General features: G+C 41.7%; 1 long non-coding RNA gene across 2 annotated transcripts in view; it reads left to right on the top strand.

Moving 5' to 3' along the window:
* The window catches only part of LOC102549320 (uncharacterized), a 79,774-nt gene extending 65,267 nt beyond the window's left edge, over positions 1-14,507 (top strand). The window contains exons 3-5 of one of the 2 annotated variants that reach the window (XR_594407.4): positions 8,758-8,895; positions 9,857-9,975; positions 10,109-14,507. This is a non-coding gene — a long non-coding RNA (uncharacterized LOC102549320). The remainder of the gene's footprint in view (positions 1-8,757; positions 8,896-9,856; positions 9,976-10,108) is intronic. The other variant, XR_005489145.2, reaches the window with a different exon arrangement.
* Positions 14,508-14,907: the final 400 nt, after the last annotated feature.

The following is a 14,907-nucleotide window of genomic DNA, read 5'->3' on the forward strand; positions in this document are numbered from 1 at the left end:
TAAAACTACTCTTGATGGGTTGTGGATTCTGTGGGATGGTTAATTAACACTAACCATCACTCCAATGGGACTTTTGCTGGAAGTAGAAATGATCTGTCATCTGTGGTGTCCACCACAGACGCTACTTACCATGTGTGACAAATAAGACAGGGGAAACGTTCTCATTGTAATTAACTTAAATGGAGTAGTGACACGTAACTCGGGGCTCTAACAGTGAACAATGCAGATTCCGAGCACACACTGTTTCTCACTGTGCTCCTCGATATTCCCAAGGGAATGCTTCATTGGCCTTCTTTACGAAGCCACATAAAGGCCTTTGAGAGGGTGGAAAATGACAGCCACTCATGTGGAAGGGAGGTAAACTTAGCTCTTGTCATCTGAGGGACTAGTTTCAGTAGTAAGAAAGCGATGTCTGCCTCATTTGCAGACTGGCACAGCTTCGGTGCATCATGGGACATTGGTCAACAGCCACACTCTTCCAGTTCTACATCAGTCTAAGATCTCCATCTCAGGAGGAGCAGAGTGGGCATGGCACACTCGTCAGTCACAGTTTCTCTGTGAAGAAAACATTCACTTGACACATTTTGGAGAATATTACCATTTATCAAAAACAAAATCTTGTCTTTGAGTATCTTAAGTTTGAAAGATTGTATGAGAATTTAGAGTATTGTACTCTAGGCTTCAACTTGGAAAGACTTACATGTTTGTTTTGTATAGAAGACTGTAGCAAAAGTCAGATGGCTCGTTTTCCATACATTCTGATGGTCACTGAGTTGCTCAAGTCAAGTCTAAAGTACTCTTGGAATCAGAGGTCTTAAATCTTAACTCTCCTGGTTCAAGGAACTCAAAATTGACAAGATTCAGGGCAACTGAATATTTTTTTCTCTGTTTAGTACCTCTGTATGTTTTGGGGCCATTCACTTGCTCAAGGCAGACTGACATTCCTGTGTGTAGTGTATAACTCATGATCTCTGCTCCTATGTATTAGTCCTTGACAGGAGACCCTGAAAACACATTACAACTCTAGGAAGGACAGAATCTTTCAGCAGGATGGGAGATTTACAAGCAGCTTTATTTGACAATGAACCCCAGGAGTATATACATTGAGGATTTGAAGAATTTTTATTTACTATGAGAAAGAACTTCTTCAGTAAGCAGTTTTTCCTTCTGCACACACAGCTGGACATTTCTATAAAACTTCACTACCCCCTCCCCCCAAAAAGGCCCATTTGCATTATATTCTGGGTTCTTTATGAATTTTGCTCTCCAAGGGTTTATGTAAAGACCAATAGTTGGAACCAAGAAAGCAGAGCCCGCATTCACAGAGTATGAATGAACATGTGCATGGTTTCCTGGGATGTAATCCTAAGTTCTGAAGAGTTTCTGAAGTGACTAGCTTTCTGGCCTTTAAATAAGCAGCTAATTTTAGGGCGTATATTCCTGTCAAGGGGGAACCTACAGTAAGAATGAGAAGTCTCTCATTTTCTCAGTTTTCTTTTGCAGTCATGTCAACTTGGTCAAACCTATGGATGTACCTAGAAAGCGGTAGATCATAGTCTATTGTGAATTATAAAATGACAGCCACAGACCTGTGGGGCTGCAGGAGATGGGCTAGTGCGGCCAATCTGAATTTCTGCAACTGCACGCTGGCACTGAGTACATGGTGATATTTTCATTTTATGCTTTCTTGATGAAGGTTCTTCCTCCTGCGCCTCCATCCTTTCTTTCTCTCCCTCCCTCCTTTTATTGTATCAACACTTGAATATTTAAGTTAACATTGTATTGTCTCAACATTTGAATATGTAAATTGATGCCCTTCTGTGTGAAAGGTGAAACAAAAGAAGTCTCTCTTTGTGAGGTATGAATTCTTTACAGTAAGATGAACTTTCTCCTAGGATCTCTGCTTCTTGCTTTTTGTCAACTTGATGTAAACTGATCTGGGAAGACATAATCTCAGTTGAGAAATGCCTCCATCAGATTGGCCTGTGGGGAATTTTTTATCAATGAATGACATGGAAGGGCCCAGTTCACTGTAGGTGACACCAACCCTGGTCTTGCATCAGATAAGATAGCAAACTGAGCAAGCCATGCTGAGGAAGCAGTGCTCCTATGTGGCCACTGCTTCAGTGTCTGGCATGACGCCCTTCAATAACGATTGTGACCTGGGAGTGTGAGCCAAGCAAACCCTCTCTCCCCAGGTTGGTTTTGGTCATAGTGTTTTATCGCAGCACAGAACAAAGTGATCCAAGGCTCTTATGTACAGCGTTATCTCGTTTGGGTTTCTCTTAGCTAGAGCTTCTCTGGGAATTTCTTTGCTCTGCAATCTCTACTTCCAATTTTTCTGCCACCCTATTCTCAAAATTCCAAAAGAAAGAGTTAATAATACCACCCTAAGAATGATCCTTGTCTCCCTGTAGACCCATAGGATGAAGGCAAAATTCCTTAAGAAGCTACGTGAAGTCTTTTTTGTATCTCTCCAACTTCACTTTTAGCCCAAGTTCTCCAGAAAGTTGACTCCTTCATACACTATCTAAGAAGGAGAAGCCTGGTGATCTGTCAAACACGGTTATCGAGAACCGGTCAGTACAGAGGTAGCTGGGCATTGCACAGCATGGTGAGGACAGGGTGAGCTGGCAAGCAGGACTGTTTTCAAAGAGGGAGGGGCCTGGAGCTGCTACTTAGCTCCAGTCATTTGTTGCCATGTGGGAATGTGGTCCCAATCTTGCCAGATCTTCAGATTTTTTTTCCCCAAGAGAAGCCAGAAATCTGGAATTTTATGAGAAATCTTCCAATTTTTAAATCTTGGCAACTAATTCAAAATATTTTTAAAACACTACATGGGCCAAAAAAAGAAAATGTCTGCCAACTGAACGGAGTGGGACATTAGACTGTGACCCCTTTCATAAGAGACAGAGACTGTGTGTTATCTTCTAAGCTTTGTGTTCAGCCCACAGCTGACTTCCTGTGATTCTCCAAGCACACCATGCCCTAAGAACACCTCACCAGCAGTGTCTTGCTCTATCCTGTTTTCTACTTGGAAACTCCTGCCTGTCCTTCAAGGCACAGTAGAAATCTTTCCTTCCCTAGTGAGGCCTGCATTTCCTGGGACGCAGTCAGAGGTCTTCCCAGACTAGACAATTACCTGTACCATCCATATGGCAGCCCTATGGATATGAAAGGGATCTTCTATGGATCAATACTGGCACCTAACACAGGGTCTGGCACATAGTAGGCTCTCACTAGATGTTTGTTGAATAGATGTGTTCCCATCAGTAGGAATATATGAGATTTCCCAAGGAAATAAACACTTTTCGATTCCTCCAGTCTTTGCCATGTTGATTTCAATGTGGTAGGCAAACCCATCTGTGGATGTGGGTGTCCTTTTGCAGTTCTACACTGCGTACAGACTGTACTCTTTTGCAGCCCTCAACGAGCTCACTCATTACCACACTCATTGGCTTAGGGTTAAGCATGTCTTGGCAGATGGCTATGTAAGCACCCCGTCTTCAGTGGGCTAAATTATTCAGATCGGCTTTTGAAGAAGTAAAGGTGTAGAAGAGTTGTCTCCTCAATCACCTTGGAGTCAGGTTTATAAAAATAAAATTGCCGCATGGTGGGTCAGATATTTTCCATGGGAAAAAAATATGTCAACTAATTTTGTCTAAACTTCCAAAACCGTTCTGGGTTCACGTTTGATGTATAAGACTAATGCGAGTTGAAATGATTTCATATGAAAACTGAAAGCCACTTGACTCCATACCTACGTCTGGTAAAGTAAAAACATGACTTCTAATTCTTAATTTCCTGTATATAGCCCATACTTTCTAACAAACATGCCCGTCCACATAATTTGTCCACACATCCATCCACACAGAAAAGCCCACAGATTCCACACACACACATGCATAGAAACACAGAAATGTGCTAGGGACTTTGCATAATCATCTCATGTACCCAGTAATATTCCAAGAGGAATTCCCCTCTGGAACGGGATGTACTCACATGTTCATTAGGAAACTGCATTCTCTTGCCTCCATAAGTATATATATTCCTCTGCTTTATTTCTTTGAGAATTTCTACATTTTTCTAAGATTCAGACAAAACTTGTGCAAAAACGTGGAAGGGTGTTGGTCAAAGAGTCACCTGTTCTCCTACCATGGTCAACAGAAATTAACTCTCTTGTTCAAAATCTGACTAGAATTAGCTGAATCATGTAAGGCCTAAAAGAGATAGTACATGCCCCTGGCCACTACCCTTATATAGTTTTTATTTCTTTTATAAGGCGATTCAAAGGACACAATCTAAAGGGTGGCTATGTTTTATAAATAAAAATTGTCAAATAACTAAAAACATTAAAAAGTAAAGCTTCCAAATAAGTTTTCTTCCCAATCAGTGTGTGTGTGTGTGTGTGTGTGTGTGTGTGTGTGTGTGTGTGTGTGTGCGCGCGCGCGCGTATATATATATATATATATATATCAATATGCAGTTTACTTTGCATGATTACAGAACAATACTTGTTCCTTCCCTTACAATGTTTTCTCCTAAAATACACCACTAATGGGATTTCTTAATTAGAGCCCGAGAACTCCAGAAAAAAGGTCAGGGCAACATACAGTGCTATGCTTGGCAGAGAAATTCAGCCACAACCCGGATGGACCTCCTGCTCCCACTCCCATATACAGGGCTCCAGAGTCACAAAATGTGCCCAGTCGTGAAAATGCAGAGAGGAACCTAAGGGCTGCTTAGCAGTGGAAGGGATGGGGAACTGCAGGCCTCAGTGGCAACCTTCAAGGTCCCTGAGTGACCAGTAAGCATTAAATACAAATAGGTTTGGGGCTGCCCTCTCCTCAGATGTCTCCACCGCAGTTGAGAGAAACACAGAAACGGGAGACCTCTCTTCCATTCTCTGCTCTTTGTCTTGAAACCAGTCACCAAAGTGAAAGATTTTCCTTTCTTCTTACCTTCTGTCTTTCTGTCTCTTCCTCCTTTCATCTTCCCTCCCCTCCTTTCACTTCCTCTTTTCCTCATCCCCCCCCCATCTCTCTCCGACATAAGTTCTTGCTCTGTAGCCCAGACTGGCCCAGTGGACTCTTGCACCAGCCCCCTGAGCACTGGAATCACAGGCATGTGCCAGTAGGCCTGGTTTCTAAGAAGGATTTTTTGATTACCTCTTGAAGCAAGTCAGAAGATCCTCGCTGGAGAGGTGCTTTCATTTTCTTCAGCCCCCATATGTCCCTAGGACCATCCCTTCTTCGCTAGGTCCAGCATTAAACACACACGCATACAAGTCTACTCATTTCTTAAAGCTTTAAATTTACTATGAAGACTTGTATCACAGAAAACATGAAATAAATTTGCCTGCTTTTGTTTCTTCATCTGTCTTCAGTTACAGGAGCTTTAGCCACAGATCTAGTGGGTGATGCAAAGCTATTTCTCCTCTGTTGTAGCGCTGGTCCTCTCTCTTGTATATTTACGCTTTTTGTATATACAAATGGGACACTAATTTAGGTTTTCAGAGCATGAACGTCCTAGTCTGCAGGCCGGGTTTACTGCTTGGGTTAATGGGTTCTCGCCTGTACTGTGCTTCGTTCTTCCCCCTGGCCCTTAGAGCCATGCACCAAGCTTCACCTTGGCGGCGTCCTTGTCCTATGGTGGTTCTTCCCTGTTCCTCCTTATTACCACAAAACATTTCCAGGAATTACTTGTGTGAGCACAGCATTAGATACAACAGAGATGCTGTCTCCAGCATATCCAGGCGATGGTAACAAAAATACCATGAAGTAAATAGCTTCCAAGAACAGTTCTTTCTCATGGTTCCAAATGCTGGAAATCCCAATATTAAAATCCAGGTAGATTGACAATCTGGTGAGGACCCATTTCCCAACTCCTAGAGAATACCTTTCCATGTGCATACAAAGAGGAAGAGATAAACAAGGTCCCCGGGTCACTGTAAAAGGCCCCAATTCTATCACCATCGACACAGATATTAGGTGTCAAAATATGAATTTTGGGAAAGATACAAGCCATCAGGCAGCAGCAGGCATGGGACAAAAAAATCAAATTAAAAGTCAGCGAGGACAGAGATATAATGACCCCAGGATGAAGTGAACTGTCCTAGAGAGAAAGCCTCTTCAGAGAAGTCTCAGGCTCACATTCGGTGGAGCAGACTTTCAGCTCTCAGTGACTGTAACAAGGAAACACAGACAACAAAGGTCCTCAGAATTTCCACATGAGAAGCTACAGCAGGTCATATTTAGACAGAAAGAAACAAACCCTCATCTTTCCTTTTAAGGGAAGTAAAAATCCTTCAGTGGGTTGCTGTGGGAGTCATGGGTTGCTACTAGGTTGTAAAGTTTAAAAGCTCTGATTAGGACTCCCAAACCAGGAATATAAAAATGCAAAGACATATTTATTGGCATCTATAGTGAGAAGAAAAAAAAGGGCTGTGAGATTCCCAAATGTATCCAAATAAGCAGTTAAGAATACACAATGTGCATATGCCACATCAAAAGAGGTATTGTAATTTAAGAACTGGGGTAAAAATAAAACCCAAATCTGCCACAGTTGCAGAGAAATGTGCTCAATCCTCTGTCTGAGTTATTTGGTATGAAACATTACCCAACCCCTACAAATCTTGACACAAATTTTGGTGGAAAGCTAGGTAGACTATTGGGTTCCTGCAGGCTGTGCTGGTAAGGTCACCTTTGCTCCCTTCCTGGGACCATCATGGGACTTGAAAGGAAGGTTAGGCAGACGGACTGTTGTCTGTTTACACTTGAATTTCCAACATGGAGATGGTTTTGCTGTGTTCAAGTTGCTTCATGAAGCTTTGTTGCAAAGACTAGCCAGATAGGGCAGCTCAGTTATACCTGGGAGAGAGGCTCCTGGGACTGCAGCACAGACCCTTCTCATGGGGCTCCAGCTGTGGTTAGAATCATGAGGTCTGCACATGGCACTTGCTGAAAGGAAGAGCTTCCTCCAAATTCTATTTGTCATGCTTCAGTGCCAAACAAAAAATGATTTTTAAAGTTCCCATTACACATGCATATGATGATCATAAGGCACAGAAGAAATTGTTGACATAGCAGTAGAGCTAAACTTGGCCTTCTCAACATTGCTAGATGTTTACTAAACATCTCCTCAGGTCGGTGCTTCGATCAACTCAAATAGAAATGCACAAAGAGTATACCTGAAACGCTAGAAGAAGTCACAAAGGCTACACGGTGGCTAACACAAGGAACACCCTCAGAAATGCCATAATGGAACCTATTTGTAAAGCATCTAGGGCTAAGTGTCTTGTATGAAATATCTCATTTTCCATGTTCTCAAAAGGATTTTGTGAAGGCACCCTGTTGGTACCATGTGTCCTCTCTCTGTTAATTCTTTCAACAGAGACTTTCCTCCCACCTTTGGAGAAGGCAGATTCTCTGGAAACTAAAAAGAAAAAAAAAACTAAACTAAAAATCCACCAGTGGTCATTTTGGACTTATAAACAATTACTGAGCTTTGAACTCACGTGTTTGATTTAGGGTTGATGAGATCTCCAAACTGAATGGCACTAAGAAATTCTTTTGAAAAGGAAGAACAAGTTGTGTCTTGTACCTCCCGCTCACTCCACGACAGACACTTACTTGGTGACATAGATGTAAGGCCTATAAGGCAACTGCTGTCACTCTGGACTCTTGGGCCAGGGACCTTTAGGTAACTTAAAAAACTGAAGGGTGAGAGCATCACTGTTTGGCAAATGGGTTGGAAGGAAGTTGACATGATTCTGTTGGTGGTTGGGATCAGCAACTTGTGCTCAGAGGGAGTATACAAGGAAGCCAGGCATACAGAGGACAGGGTTGAGGACAGCCACAGGGTCTGCACTGAAGTGGGGAGATTGGGGATGGCAAGAGCAGCTTTCCAGGAGCTAATTTCAGAGCTGGGGACTACTGACACAGAGCGAAGTATGCAGGCGCTCCCGGGAGATTGCTTCGTGAAAGGGTGCAAGACACAAGGCACTCCGGCAAGCAACTTACAGTGAGTTATGGATAGCGGCTAGCTCCGAAGAGCAAAGGAAAGCTCGGCCTTTGTGGCATGGACAATACGAGAGTTATCAATTAAAAGTCACGATTCCTGGGGCACTTTATGCAGTCCTTAGCTGAGGCTGTCATATGATTTTTGAAAAAGTACAGATTGACTTTGGAACTGAGGATGTTAAATCGGAATGTGGGGGCACAGGACTAAGCAGTGGGTGACAAGTGTTATATGGTGTTTGCCTTGAAAGCCCAAGATTGACAAATCAGAGGTCTACGGATAACATCAGGTCATTAGCAAGAAGTAATTAGGAACAAAGGCTCTACTGCCATGGTGCCTTCCTCAGCTAAGCATGTCCACTGTGACCAAATTAAGGAAGGGTGGTGCAGTGGGGATTTCCTTCCAGTATGGATTACTTGTAGCATGATAAAAAATTCTTAAGGATTAAGACCTGATATAAATATCTGTCATTGTGATGTGAGGAGCAAAAGATCAACAAAATTCTATCTTGCTATTCTGATTGCTTAGACTAGATGTCCCCTTCAACTCAATATTAATTGAGGTCATATCTTAATTTCCCTTTCTGTGTCTGTATGGAGGATGCTAGAATGTTATTTACACTGTAAATGGTAGTCAAAGGGAAACTGGGTTTGTTCTTATTTTACTGTATTTATTTATTTATTTATTTATTTATTTATTTATTTATTTATTTAATCTATTTGTTCTCTTTATTTTTAGTCATTTTAGCCAGAGACAAGAATGACTCTACCTTAAATTCAATCATGAAGGAATACGATAACACTGGAATCCTATAGTTCTTGTAAGACTTTACCAAAGTTTTGTCTGGGGATTAACAAATGATGTACTTTCTCTAAGGTAAATCTTGCCTTTTATTTATTCTTCTGATTATTTTTAATATTAAATGCAGGCATAGTCTTAAATTCCAACATACATTTGCTTTTAGAGTTCAGTGTAATAATCAAACTATGTTGAAAAAAATTTAAAAATAGATAACTCAAATAAATATGTTGTATTAATATGTTTTACTTTTCAAATTAATAAAATATGCCTAAAATTTAGAAATAAAATAATCTCCTCACCACTGAAGAATATTAAACACAGAAATAAAGAGTCTGTCATTTTAATTTATTTAATTGGTTTTTTATTTAAAAAGGACTGACTGTATTGAGATCTATTTAATACAAAGAAAAAATTCTCAGTTTGACTATCGTAACTACTATACTACATTCAAGTAAACAGTATCTTTACATGATTAAAATGATGTCTGACTTTTTAAATGAACGATGAATAAATTATATATATTATATGTGTAATAATTCTTATGTAATTCAATATTGATCTCCATAATTTAAAAAGAATGCAACCTAGATCTGGGCTGAAAGTACATTTCTGGGCTAGTCAGTTTCATTTGTGTGGCTAGGGAAGTGGCTTGAATCTGTTTAATAGCTGCACATGCAGAAAGGGAGGTGAAAGCTTTACCTACACCCTCAGTAAGAAAGCGCCACACACATGTGAGAAAAAAAGACACGCTAAAGATCCAAGAACACAACCTGAAATTTCCTCGTGCATCTGACACCCGCGCTGTGACTTCAGAGACCACTCAGGACACAGAGCAGGGACACCTCCCACAGTCTGGACACAAGGCTCTATTTCTCTTTGACTCTGTGCAGTTGTGTGTTTTCCCTGAAAATTTTGGCCCAACTCTTGGTTTCCTCCCCCTTGGATTCCATACCCTAAGTTTTTTCGGTAATGCTAGAAGCTGGCCTGGATTCCCAACATTTCAACGTTCCTAATTAAAGGGGGTGTCTTTCTCCAGCTGGCAGATGGTGCTGCCGCAGCCTGATTCAAACAGAACCATGTCTGTGAGGCCTTTCCTGTCAGAGATCTACCAGGAGAAGCAAACACCCTGGGCACACCTTCCAAAGCTAGAGATCAGTGAGTGACAGGCTTTGAAAGGTGGCGGTGGGCAGGGAAGAGGCAGACAGATGGTGAGGGCGGTGGGAGGGGCACGGGACTAATGACACACTTGGAAAACCTTCCCAGAAGCTCTGCTGTCTCTTTTCCTCAGGAGCCTATAAAGGCCACAGTGGTTCACAGAGGAGTCCAGCAGACCTGGACATGGATACCTGCTGCTCTACAACCTAAAGAAAGAGAGCCTTAACTTTTCTACAATATGGTTTCCTTACGTACAAAACGGAAGACACAATTCAACTCTGTCAGAAGAAAATGTTGGTCCTGAGACTCGTGTATGCAAAAAGATTATTGTGTACCTGATTAACATAAGACTTCCATAATAGTACTGTATTGTTAAATCTAAGTTAATGGACTAATTTATATCTACCCTAGATATTGGAGACATTAATAATTTTTAGAGAGTGTATACCCAAATGTTACTGACCCAGGTGGCTTCATAGCACCTAATCAGATTGCTGCTTGCTCAATATAAAAAAGTAATTAACTGATTGGTTTCCATTTGGGGTGCAATCTTATTCTTTAACTTAATGATTCATTAAGGTTTTATTTTTAAAAATAGTCTGGATTTTAAATGCAATGCTGAATTTAAGTTATTTTTTGTCGTCTGGTAGTCTGTTTTTTAAAAACAATTTAGTTTCTTTTTAATTTTATTGTATTGCTATAGGCCTAGTAAACACTCTTGAAAATGTAACTATAAAAATGGAGGCTACAGGCTGGCACTTAGCCCACAGGTGACACTGTGCTATCCCTCCATGTTTTCCCATGTTCCTTTCTGTGATTCTCTTTAGTATTAAGGTCAGGCTTCAGCCATCAAACCATCCTGGAGCACCCCATTATGATATTGGCTGGTGGAAAAATGTGTATTTCTCATTAAAGCACACCTGAAAAGTGTAAGACTTTAGCAGTCAATGAAAACTGTCCTTTGTTGCAATATTTTAGCTAAGTGTGTGCTTTGCAGTTTGTGTTAGAATCCTAATTTATGTTTTTTGTAGTCATTTACCAAATGGAAAGTAGCAACATATTTAGGGTTAGAACCTGAGACATCTTATAAGTGATTTAAAATAAAATATCTGGGGATAGAAACCCTCTTTTCTTCTTTTGCTCCAACTTTTCTAAAAACAGAAGAAATACAATTATATTAATTTCTTAAGAAAAAACTATTAATGGCAAGGGTTTTTTTTTGTAAGGATATGTAACAGAGTATTCAGCCTCTGCTGATGGGGTTTTAAGTTGGGACAGTCACTTTGGAGAATTGTTGAACAATCTCTATTAAGCTGAAACACACATATTCTGTGACTCAGCAACTCTCCACCGGGAATGATAACTATATTAGATGAACTGCATTAAAATGTCTCCTTTTATGCATAACAGACAACGACTGTAAGCAAATCAAAAGCTGACTAGTAGTTGAATAGCTAAATAAATTGTAGTATTCATACAACCAAACCCCTATGCCAATAATAAAGTACAAGATTACAGCATCCAGTAGAGAAGATGGGATCCATGATCATAATGTTGAGTGGAAGCAGATGCCTAGCAGAGGATATACTTTGTGGTCCATCTTACCTAAAATTCAAAGTCAGGAAATGCAACCAGCACATAGCCACGTAGGGAAGATAGTGCTGGGAAGAAAAGAATTGTTTTGTAGCATGTGCTTTGAAGTGATATGGGGTGAGCCAGTATATGAAACGACTGTGTGCACTTGTGTGCACCAATGTTCTATTATTGTGTAATAAAACACAACAAAATGGTTTCTTGGATAAAGACTGTAAAAGGCGGTTTATAGTTTGGGGGACATTACACTAGTTCTCTGAGCCTTTGAACTTTTCGCTGCTTCTCTCTCGTCTCCATTTCCCTCTTCTATAAGTAACAGCTTATAGCCACAGGGCTCCTCAGACTTGCCTTCCCTCTGTCATTGTCTACCAACCCCAGAATCAACTACACATCCACCAAACTTCTTGTCGCCTGGACTGGACAAGAGCTCATGTTTTCTGGTGGGGATGGTGTCACAAAGCTAAAGCCATTCTTTCCTCAAAAGATTCTTGGGCAAACTGACAGAAAGAAAATCTTTATATTTTTAATTTTTTTGTTTTTAAAATTATAATTACAACATTTCTCCTTTCCCTCTCCTCCCTTCAAAGTCTCCCATATTCCCCTCCTTACTCTCTTTCAGACTCTTGGCCTTTTTTCATTAAATATTATTACATACATATCTGTATGTGTATACACACACACACACACACACACACACACACACACACTTTGTAAAACATAACCTGCTCAGTCTATAAAATGTTTCTGTATGTCTGTTCTTAGAGCCAACCATTTCGTTATTGTATAACTAGTTGGTATGCTTCTACAGAAAAGAGTTTTGGTACCTACTATTCCTTCAGTGTTCATTCTTGTTAAGCAAGGATGGGTCCTTAACCCTAACAAGGATGAGAGGCTTAAACCACACACTAGAGTTGAGGTAAGCAACATAAAGACACAGGACCTTAGTAAGGCATCCGTTAGGGCTTTACGCTTTAGAGCTGCCAATGGTATGATTTGGGTTTGTGATTACCTACTACACCTCACCTAGCAAACCGAGGTTCTGAACTCTTCCTTGCTCACTAGATCCTGATGAGAAAGTCCGACCTGAATCAAAGGCAAGCAGATTATATGAGGCTCTCTGTGACATGCTAGCCATGCCCTTCCCTAGGCCAAGAGCTTCCCTAAATCAAGATTCTTGTTCAGAGACTCTGGCCCTGCATAGTAGTGGAGGGGGAGATATGTTTCTTTAGAGACCTTCCCTGGCTCCTCTCTTCTTACCTTAGGACAATCCACAGAAGTTATTAGGGTTGAAAATTTGCTGAAATCTCTGTATATCTCATTTCCAAGAATTTTCCATAGCAAAAGGATATTGATTTCCCACCAGGACTCAGTCAAGTGTAGTAAATCTAATAGTTTTTGGGAAGGTGATCCTTCCACTGACTGACCATATTTCCCACCCTCACAGAGCAATGCTGTGGCAACCAAAACTTATCTGAAACACTCCATTTGAAGTTTGGAACTTTTTGCATCTTGTGGGGAGAAAGGATCAGAGAAAGATCCCATAGAAGTGGATTTGTGAGGGGGGCAGGAAAGCAAGAAGGAGCCAACCTAGGATAGCTATGCGACCAGGGAAGAAAGGAGATGTGTAACCAGCAGCTTCATAGGGCTGAGTAGAGGCTGGGAGACATCAGCTCCCTAATGAGAGTGCATTGTGAGTTCTGTAGCATGGAGAAAGGTTTAAGATCTTACTCCAGCAATGGCAGGGTTTATCAACATTCCCTTAGCTCGAAAAGGAAACCATAGTTTTCATCATTCCTCACTGAGCTGTGACACGTGACAACTATTCCTGAGGTTAGAGGTTGGAAATACTTTTAGGTCAGCTTTTCCATAGAAGCTAGCTCCCCTCTGGGCCTGGAGCGATGTCAACAGCCTGCTATATCCTCACCCCTCAGCACCTGGGAAGCAGGTTAGCATCCATGCCCAGTCACTAGTGGATCTGTGAGTGCCATGGAGAAAAAAGAAGAAAACAGTCCAATGGTCTGGGATGTACCCACTAACAGAAAGCCTTCCAGCCACTCGCTACCAGCTCTAAAGCAGAGTAGCTGTGAGAGTTGGCTTCGGAAGGCAAATCGGTTGTGGTTTGGATATGAACTCCCTCAAGAGGCGTGTGTGGACAGCGTGGTGCTCAGCTGGCGAGGCAGTGGAGAGGCCTTGGCTCACAGGTTGCCAACTTCCTGACTAGATTACCTACTGGTGAGCTCCCAAGCTGAGAGGGGTTACTCAAAGACTCAATCAGAGGAAGTGCTTTACTTAGTGTGCCTTAAGAAGTTCTATCCTGTCCCTGTCCTTCCTGTCTTTCTCTTTCTCTGCCTCCTGCCCTCGTGAGATAAGCAGCTTTGCCCTACCTAACTCCCCTCCAGGGACCTCTGCTTCACCATACAGGGGCCTAGAAACAACAGGGTCAACTGAACTTACTTTCCTTCCCATCCACTGTTCTCTCAAGCATTTGATCATATTTCATTACTGCAGTCTGATAAATAAAACTTCTAAACCTGTCTCAAGTCTCTCGATGGCAGTTTAGGAGAGAAGCACAACACTATACCCAAGGGTGGACCCCATGAGCTGTGTTCCCTGGTATCCTGTCTCCTTGAGTAAGGCCTTCCTGGTCAGAGGTGCTCTCCTGCAAGGATTTCCCAGATCCCACTGCCTATCACTTAGCCAAGCAAGAGTGACCTGCTGTTCTGGTTTGCCTGGTCCAGTCATCCCATGATCCCGTATGGTGCCCCTCTCCCTTCCTGGAGTCCCCCCCCCTGTTGTTTTTCTTCACAGCGACTAACTTCCAGCTTGCTGACATTGAACCTTGCTTAAGAGACTAGTGTACCTCTTAGCAGACTTAAATGTGCTCTCTTCAGAGAGCCATGTTGACGCCTCTTGAATAAAGGTTTCTTCTCAACTCTCAACCAGCTCCAATCTGTGTACCCTTGTTTTGTGTGAAAATCTACTGTTGTTTCACGCCACAGGACTCAGCACCCGGAGGCACTTAATATGTGTAAAATAGTGTTCTGTGCTATACTCACTCCCCCTCACCCCCGGAGGCTAGGGAGTGTGAGGGCAAAGGGGGTTTCCATCTTCCAGAATCGCCTTACACACTGACAAGCACAGTCAGGACCCCACACAGAATGGCTTTGAGAAAATAGCTCAAAGAATTGACTCATATTCCTATCCATGGTCCAGAACATCTAAGGGGAAAAAATGGACCAAAAGTTGTCATAAAATTAAGGAAATGACTGAGGAATAAGTTATAATGATTGAAGATATTCACGTCAACTGCTGGGGTTGCTTGTACAGGTGCTGTAGGGT

Source organism: Rattus norvegicus, chromosome 9 (genome assembly GCF_036323735.1).
Source record: "Rattus norvegicus strain BN/NHsdMcwi chromosome 9, GRCr8, whole genome shotgun sequence".
In the NCBI taxonomy this organism is placed as follows: Eukaryota; Metazoa; Chordata; class Mammalia; order Rodentia; family Muridae; genus Rattus; species Rattus norvegicus.